This window comes from Triturus cristatus, chromosome 5_1, assembly GCF_964204655.1.
Source record: "Triturus cristatus chromosome 5_1, aTriCri1.1, whole genome shotgun sequence".
NCBI lineage: Eukaryota > Metazoa > Chordata > Amphibia > Caudata > Salamandridae > Triturus > Triturus cristatus.
The window spans coordinates 168,578,966-168,588,399 of NC_140587.1; positions in this window are offsets into that span (position 1 = coordinate 168,578,966).

A 9,434-nucleotide genomic window follows, 5' to 3' on the forward strand; every position below is an offset into this window, starting at 1 on the left:
AGTGTGGCTCTTTCCGCCCGGAAATGGACCTAGCTACCATTGTAGTGATCCCTAAGTCTCAGCACCCCTGGAGCTGCTGCTCGGACTACCGTCCCATCTCACTTATCAATACTGAGCTTAAGATATTCGCCTCTGTCCTGGCCAACTGCATACAACCGCACCTAGCTAATCTGGTTCATCCAGACCAATGCGGCTTCATGCCTCTTCGAGGGACTAGACACTGTCTTAGATGCTTCATCTTGCTCTTGCGAACCGGCATTTGCTGTCCCCCCTACTTGTCTCTCCTTCTTGTAGATTTCGAGAAGGCTTTCGATTCGGTTGACTGGGGCTATTTGGAGGCAGTATTGGAGCAGATGGGCTTTGGAATTCCTTTCTGCAACTTGGTGAAGACGCTATATCAGCCCCGGGCGCAGGTCCTTGTCAATGGAGCTTTATCCCGTCCCTTCCCCATTAGAAGGGGTACGCGGCATGGATGCCCCCTCTCACCGATCCTATTTGCTTTGGCAATGGAGCCCCATGCCGGCCTTATTCGATATGACCACTCCCTCACTGGATGGAGGTGGGCCAGCTTTGAAGAAGATAAGATCATGCTTTGTGCAGACGATGTACTGCTGTTTCTGGCAGACCCAGCCCAATCGGGGCCCTGATGCCTCCGAGCATTGGCCCTCTTCGAGTGCACCTCCGGCCTTTCGGCTAAACCCGGCCAAGTCTGTTCCGGTCCCCCTTCACTTGTCACATGAGTGCTTTGATTGGCAGTCTACGATTCCCCTTTGACGGCAGTCCTTCAAGTACTTAGGGATCTGGGTATCCCTTCTCCCCGACCTCGCATGGTCACTAAACGTCACCCCACTGGTTAAGCGGGTCCACGCTGATCTCCTTAAATGGCGTATGCTGCCCCTAAACCCTTTGGGCATGATGATTTACCTCACTTTCTTTACATGCTTCAGAATACACATCTCTCCTTTGCTGGGTCTTGGTTCCGTGAAATGGACAGTCTGGCCACTAAGTTTTTATGGGGGGGAGGGTGGGGTGATGGTGGGGTGGTGTAGGGCCAAGCTGGTCCTGGCCCAATGCCGAATCCCACCTTTTGATGGAGGTCTTGGGATGACGAGCCTCTATCTCTACTATTTAGCGACTCGGCTCCTTATGGTACACAATTGGTTTAACGGCGGCTCGTCTGACCCGGCATACCACCTGGAATTGCACACCCTGGGCTTCTCCTCTATTCAGGGGATGCTGTATGGCACCGTTGTTCCCCAGGCTCTCCCTGAGGTCACACGCGGAGTGCTTCTGGCCTGGTGGGACTCACTACGTCATACCCGTTGGTCGGGCAAGCGGACCCAATATACCCCCTTTTGGTATGGCACCAGGCGCCGAAAGGTTGCTTCCTTGTCCAGGTTCGGGCCCTGGGACCTCATCGGGATCCGCTCCTTTCAGGATTTGCAGGCCAGACACTCCCTCCACTCCTCTCAATTTTCCGACATTTGCAGCTGCGCCATGCCCTCCGCTCCTATATCCCAGATGGCACTTCCGTGCCTGAGTATAGTCCACCTGAAGCTCAGGTCATGAACGGTGATTTGGGAAGAGGAGGGATCTTCCGCATTTATCGTTCACTTACCAACAATACCCCCAACTCCCTCTCTCAACTCCGGGACAAATGGGAGGGCTGGCTTGGGGCTCTAGAGGACACTGACTGGAGAGACGCACTGATGGCCCCTAGAACAATTGCGATCTCAGCGAGGCTTCAGCTGGTCCAAATATACTTCCTACATGCTGCCTATCTTACACCACTGCGTCTTCACTGCATGGGGGCTTCAACCTGATGCCCTCTGTCCCCGCTGCGCCCACTCCCATGCAGACTTCTATCACATGGTATGGCTTTGCCCTGCGATACAGCGGTACTGGGAGTCCTTAACAGGAGAACTCACGGAGGTCTTGGGCTGGGAGGTTCCTCTTGATCCTACACGTGTTCTCCTGGGTATCACCGAGGGGCTGGATGGCAACAGTGCTGAGAAACTCTTTCTTAATACAGCACTGGTGGTAGCTAAGAGTGACATTGCTGCTCACTGGTTGAATACCACCGCCCCACATTGGCGCGCAGGGGGGTGGACTGGTGTGCCGAGCAGGAACGGCCTCTTTATGTGGCCAGAGGATGTCCTAAGAAATTTTGCCGAATGTGGGGCAAATGGGTTGGAGTGCTAGAAGACTAATGTGGGTTGATTTGATCTCCAGATTGAAAGTGGATATGCCGATACTGGACTTGTGTGTCTATCCTTTTATGCCAATGTGAAGTGTTTTTGCCTTGGTCTTGCCTTTTAAGATGTAGTCCTGAATGGTGCGGTTTTCCTTGTTACTTTCAAACTCCATAAAAATTGATTATCAAATATTTTTTTACAACCAGCTAAGAGGATGTGCGGTATGAGCCTGCGTGGTTTTGATTTCCCCTCGATGTTCTGTTAAGGTAACAGGTGATTTCTTCCAGTTTGCTGATGCAGGGGTGTGTGTGATTTATTTAGTAAATGTGTCGAATCTAGAGCGAGCGTTGTGTATGCCAATGTGTGTTCTGGCTCTCCCATATACTATATGGGATCCTGACAGGGCAGCTGGTGAGAACAAAACAGTGTAACGTTTGCATGGTATGTAGAGACATTCACTCCTCAGGCTATTGTTAAATGTTCAGATTATACCATCTGCTGTCTGTGGTGTGGCATCTGGTGGACGCTGGAATTCTAGGTCTTCAGATCTGGCAGGTGTCCACTCAGCTGTGCTCAATTTTCTGGTCAGAGTTCTGTGATACAGTTCTGATTGTTGCAGTCACATGTATTGCGTCTTGTTGTTCCAGCACTCTTTGCCCGACATCTGGGGCCAATGACGGCAGCTGTGTGTGGCCAGGACCCCTTACCCTACCATGGCGTGGCTTCTTCTGCAGAGTCGAGGCGACGTATTGTCTGTGGGTGGCCTGGGACCTGTCAGTAGACCTGATGCTTGCAGGCAGCCCCAGACATCAGTGGGTGCATCAAAGAAGCGGGTGGTGTCTTTTGTGGCTACCCGAAGGCCGGCAGGGAAAATTAGGGAATAACGAATATTTCAATTGTGAAGCTGACACTTCACTCTTCCTCGTCGCCTCTGTACCTGTGCAGTATAATCCGGAAATAGCATTACTTTGTTGTTTCTGATCTTGATGTCAGTGAGTTTACGTCTTTCCCTTAGCACAGTGTCTCGGTCTCTATAGTTGAGCAATTTAAAGAGAAACGGTCTTGGTCTGGCACCTGGAGGCGGCCTACAGGCTGGTATACGATGCCCCTGCTCGACCACGAACTGGAGGCGATAGCACGCCTTCCAGGAGCAGCTCCTTTAGCCATTGCTCGATATATTTCACTGGGTCGTGTCCTGCCTCCCCTTCGGGAAGGCCCACTACTTGGATGTTATTGTGGAGTGAGCGCCCTTCTGCGTCTTCCAGTTTGTCCTCCAGCGTGTTCACTTAGTCCAGGAGATCCTGCAAGGCTACCGCATGACTGTGAGTGATTGGTTTCAGGTCAGAGTGTTTGTTCGTTGGCTTGGACTTTGTCCACCAGTTCGCAGTGGTCAGCCGGTAGTAATGTAAAGTCTGATGTAACGTTGTCTATCTTGGGCTCTAGGGAGGTCCGTGTCTGATCTAGTGCAGCACCTATTTTCTGTACTGCAGCCAAGAATGAGTCGAGCTTGGTGGAGAGCACTGAGTGTGGGGCTTCGCTGGCTCCATCCTCCACTGTATGCGGGGCGTCTGAGCGCATCGTTGATTGTTGCACATTTGTGCGTAGGCGGCCCATGGCCAGTTTTTGCGCTGAGGGCATGCAGTTGGCAGCGATGGCGACCTCTTGGGATCAGGCCACTTTATTCAGTGGTCTGTGTCTGGGCTAGAGAGTTAACTGTTGAACTATTGCTGCTGTGAATTGTTAGTACCTGATGCGGTTATTCGATCCCGCTGGAGCTCTATGGCCTATTTGCATGGTCCGCTGGTCTGGTGTAGCGAGTCTGCCCACTCCTGGTCTGGACCTGTGGTTGAGAAGTCAGATCAGGCCACCTCAGACCCTGTGAGGGGGTTATGGCCCGGGCACACCCAGGCTCTATGTATGTAGGGCGTTTCCTATTGCCTGAAATCAAATGGGTGAGCACTCTATGGCAGTGTATGCCATGCTCCTTTTCTTCAGAGTACCTAATGTTCCACACAGCTTGTGGAAACCTCAGTGCAGTCTGTGCTGGTAGTGGCATTCAGTCACGCATTGCTCCACCACACATGGAGCACGCTGCTGCATGTATGTAACTTCTGGTATGTTCTTAACACTCCCCCTAGTCTTGGCATAAATGTATCATAACTGCAAACTATCTCTGTACAGAAATGCTGTTTTTGTGTGGTCACCCCCAGGTTTTTTGACTGATGCTGCTGGTTTTTTGACTCTTAAGTGCACTGAGACAGAACTGGCTTCTACCAGATTGGCATTAGCTAACTTACTTGTAAGTCCCTAGTATATGGTACCCAGGGCCTGTGATTTAGAGGGTCTTTCCACGGATTGCAGCACAGATTGTGGCACCCTCGATGTGACCCACATGAAACCGGTCTCCGAGTCCACCATTGCAGACAGGATGAGTAACATTCAACTGCTAACATTGACAACTGTGGCAAAGCCAAGCCTCCCTTGGGGTGTGTGTAAGCCACTTCTGTGGCAGGCCTATCGAGCCCTAAGGCAGGGTACATGATATTTCACAGGTAGAACATGTATTTTACATACTTTGACAGGAAAAATGTGAAACTATCGTTTTTACTGTGGAAAGACTATCGCCCCATTGACAAGTACAGGGTTAGATGCTGATCCCTTCAGCGATGCCAACTCCCGAATGGTGTGACTTAAGTTGATACTCCAAGGTATCAAACAACTTGTGACATTAAGCCAGTCAAAATTAATGTAACTTGTATTTTGCAACTTTTACAAAGTTGCCACTGTTGTCTTCAATCTCCTGTGCCCTTAAAGGTTACATGAGAAACTTGAAACTGAGACAGCTTTCTGCCCCCCCTAATGTGTTGACTCCCAGGAAAGGAGACAATAGAGGCCTGCACTGGAGAGAGGTATTTCCTCCGTTCTGCAGGAAGCCACATGAGTGTTGGCCCCAAAGGCAAGCTTCAAAGCTAAAGCCCCCGTTAAAGAGCAGACAGGAAACTCTTGGGAGAGGGGCAGCCCTATTGGTTAGGCAGATGAGCTGGCACCTAGGAAGGAGAGGGTAAAGCTGTTGTCAAACTGTTTTTTAGAGGCGTGTAGCCCCTATGGTAGACACACCTCTGGTTTGGGCTAGGGAACTCCGCGCGCCAAGAGAGGGCTCGGGTCCTGCCATGTTGGAAGTGAGCCAGAAACCACACTTTGCAGGAAGTGGTTATAAAGTGGGAGAAACCTGGAGCTCACTGACCACCAACTACGTCTTACCCTGAGGGCATTTTCAGGGCATAAAAGTACACACCGAACTTGTGCTGAAGGACTGCCCTGCTGCACCATGGAACTGACAAAGAGCACCTGCTGGCTAGCACAGGAGAATGGACTGTGCCTGCTATGCCCTGCTCCTGGAAAAGACATTTCTAAAGCCTAGCTGAAGCAATAGACTCCAAGGGTCAGTTAGCTGGCCTCTTGCTCGCAACTCAGAGCCACAACAGCTGAAGAAGCCTGCTGGGGCGAGCTGGTAGCCCAAAACTTCAAGACATTGCCACTTGTTGCCGTGCAGCACCAAGGCCCAAGACCCAACACACACAGCTGCATCCAAGTTCGCTGAACCCGGAAGTGTTGGCAGAGTGCCACTTGGTTGCCCAGAAGGGGAGTTATGATCCAAGGAAGGATTCCGCTGTTACCACGATACTGGACAACTGATAGCTCGTGGGGACTAGCCTTCTGGCAGCACCGAGACGACTTCAAGGGACATCGACCACTGTGGTCAGAATCGCTTCACCCAGCTCATGGACCGAGGAGTAGCTGCAGAAAGACCCCTGTTGATCGTACCACATATACAGCATCTTCAGCATCCTGTATCTCTTGCATCAGGACCACTTTCATAGGAACCTAAAGCAAAGGATAAAAGTGCCTGGAACTTTCTGAAGACTTCCCATCCTCAAGGTAACTGTTTCTATGGACCTTGCTGGTCCACCTGATTGGCTCCCTGCCAGAGTTGGTCACCCAAAGCATCTCTAAGTAACCAAATTACTTCTTAGAAACTGTTTGGGAAAAACGTTCAGGTAAGTGTCAAATTAGTTGAGTTTCCAATGCTGGTTTGCAGTTAAGTGGAAAAAAATGCATATTTACTATACCTTGTAAATTCTAGATCTAAAGAACCCTCAGGTGGATCTTTTTCGTTGTGGTGCCTAAAAATACATAAAATAATGTATATTTATTTGTGGTGTTTTTCTTGAGTGTCTCGTCAATTTCTACAATTGTTCTGGTGCTGTTTAAATAATTTACAAATGTTTCTTTGTGTAAGCCTTGCTGCTCAGAGCCACAGCTACCCAGGGTTGAGCTAGTGTATAACACAAAAAACCTACTCTTCCTAAAGGGGTTGGTAAGTGTAGTATATGGTTAGGTCACACAACCACACCAACATGCAGCCAATCCATTAGTAGTGGCCCTGTCAATCATCTTGGAATGTTATACCATTATCGACACTAGCATCATCCTTGCTTACTGAAGGTACATTGCCGGTTTTTTCACAAGTTTCTAAATGCTTGACTTGCTCTGGGCTCTGATGGACCCTGCACTTGCTTCAGTCACACAGATCCAGGGCATAAGGTGGTCATACAGCGTACAATTTGATTTGAAAGGATGCTTGTATTCTTTAACTTGTAAAGATGAAATTCGTTAATCAGATCTGATTCATGTCAAATTAAAACAAGCTCCGAAATAAGATGATGCAGAGAATGTCAGCTGGGGGAATAAAACCACCAAACAAGTTTGGGTTTTGAATGAGGCCAGTTTTCTAAGCAGCAACCGTGGGCGATCAATCAAAGACCAAACATTTAGAACAAGATGGTTGGAATCTTGCAACATCTATAAATTAAAAGGGTGGTGCAAGGAGTAAGGTGATCTAGCCCACTCCCTTCTCGAGCCATTCAAAGATAAGCTCAGATTGTAATAGAGCAAACTTGGACCCAGGATCAGCATTTATGCTGCAAGTTCAGCCTTCATGGAATGGACTTAGCCACAATGTGTTCTCAAACCATAGGGTGCAGAAGTACTCCCAGGCATACACACTATGACAATAGTTTTAAGTTTGATTTAAAAAAGATACATTTGTTTTGTTATTAGTAGTGGCACATATAGTGTCCAGGTCTTCAATCTTAATTCAACTTGGACCCAATGTAGCGAATTCATAGCAGACCCACAGTGAGTTCAGGGCTTGCAGTCTGGTTTTGAACCTTTTAGAGCTTAGAAAACAATGTTCTAATAGGTAGAAACATTAAAGAATAAATAGCCTTTAAGGAATATGCTATTCGACTATCTTCCCATACAACTTTTGATAATTGTCCCTGGCTTGCACTAGCTTGTGCAATGTTCTAGGGTTTGCTCACCTCGCCTTCCTTGTTCACATTTTGTCATCCTTTTCACAGCTTGTCTACCTTTCAACCCTTTGTCTCCGATGGGCTCACTTTGAAAACGAATCTATCTTTCTTCTCACCAGTGACGGTTCAGCATTATGCTGCAGAAGTGTTTCTTAGCACAAAGAGGGAGAAGCAGAACATGTGGTGATTACTGATATAGTGTCCAAAAGTACATAGTACAAAAGTGCTTCCACTATTTACTGAATGTTGCTGAAAAAGTGTCTCGGTGAACAGAAGCAAAGAAATTAAGTTCAAAACTTTGGGGGCAGATTTACAAGCCCCCTGTGACACATTTGCACTGTCGTTTCAAGATGCGTTGCGTTGTAAAGCCCTTCATCACATTATACCTGCATCAGGTATAATGTATGCAGAGTGGGTGTTGCCACACAGAAAAGCCGTGTAAAAGTGACGCAGTGAAATCTATAAGATTTCACTGCACCACTTCTAGGACGCTATTGCATCAAAACCCGTAAGGAGTGACTCAGTACAATAAGTATAGTCCTCAACATGCATTGCTGGAGTTGCGTCGTGCTTGCGACATGACTCCAGCAATGCATGACTTTTGGGCCAATAGATATGTCAGGATTTCTGATGCATCTGTCAATCCTTGAGCCATGGTGCACCATATTGTAAATACGGCGCATCCATGGTGGCGCAAGAGTATCGCAGGCTGGCACAGGGAAACTGACGCATCTGTACAGATGCATTCGTTTCTTGTAAATCTGCCCCTTTGTGTTTCACATGAGAAGGCTGAGCACTACTCCCAAACTGACAGGCGTGAGACACGAGGAACTCATCCAGGGGGATATTCTCAAGAACGTTTGATAACTACTGCAAAAGTAGCTTAACGCAACTCTTCACATCGCAGTCTATCGCGGGAAAATAACAGTGTGTCAAAGTGGTATTCTCAACACGGCTGCGCCATACGATAGACCCACCACAACGCATCAAATGAACATGCTAAAATCAACGCCGCAAAACGCTAAACAAGTGGCGATAACGCAAATGAGCGAAAACCAGCCACAGGCCTGCAATCCCCACGCGACATGAGGGAAAAGCACTACAAAAATAAAATAAAAACCCATACAAGAGCCAAACAACAGTGAAGCACAATGGAGTCAGCCGGAGCAAGTGCAGAGGACAACCAGAATCCCACAAGCCCCCGGAGTACCAGCCTGGGACCTCTGGGTCAGGGAACGACAAGAAGAGTAGGAAGAAGCGGTTCAGTCCGCAGGAAAACAGGAACCTGATAACGGAGGTGATAGAACACCATCAACTACTGTTCGTCACCTCCACTGTGTCACTGGGAACTAAATATGGAATTTGGCATACCATCGTGGACAAGGTGAATGCAGTCAGAGTGCTGAAGAGGACAATGGAAGAGGCCAAGAGGCACTGGAATGATGTGAAGTGCAAAACCAAGCAGAAACTCGCAAACAACCGGAAGGCAGCAATGCAGACTGGAGGTGGCAGTCCAGCGCCACAGGAGGAGCTGGACGAGATGGAGGAAATTGTGTCCACAGTCATCAGTGGGGAGACGGTGGCAGGAGTCGGGGGCCTGGACGCTGCTCAACATGACCGAACACAACAGCAACAGGGTGAGTAACAACCAGGGATTGGGGGGACGGGGAGAGATGGTCACACATGCACAAGTAAGCATAGCACATCAGCGGACAAACCATGCCCCAGACCCCCAACTCCCACCAAGAGACCAATGCATCGAAGTATGCAACATCACAGCACTGTATAAGCACATAAGTCAGAGGCACACCGCATTTAAGGGATAAGGGGCAGCCAAATCAGAGCTGCAGGGGCGACTCCCCCA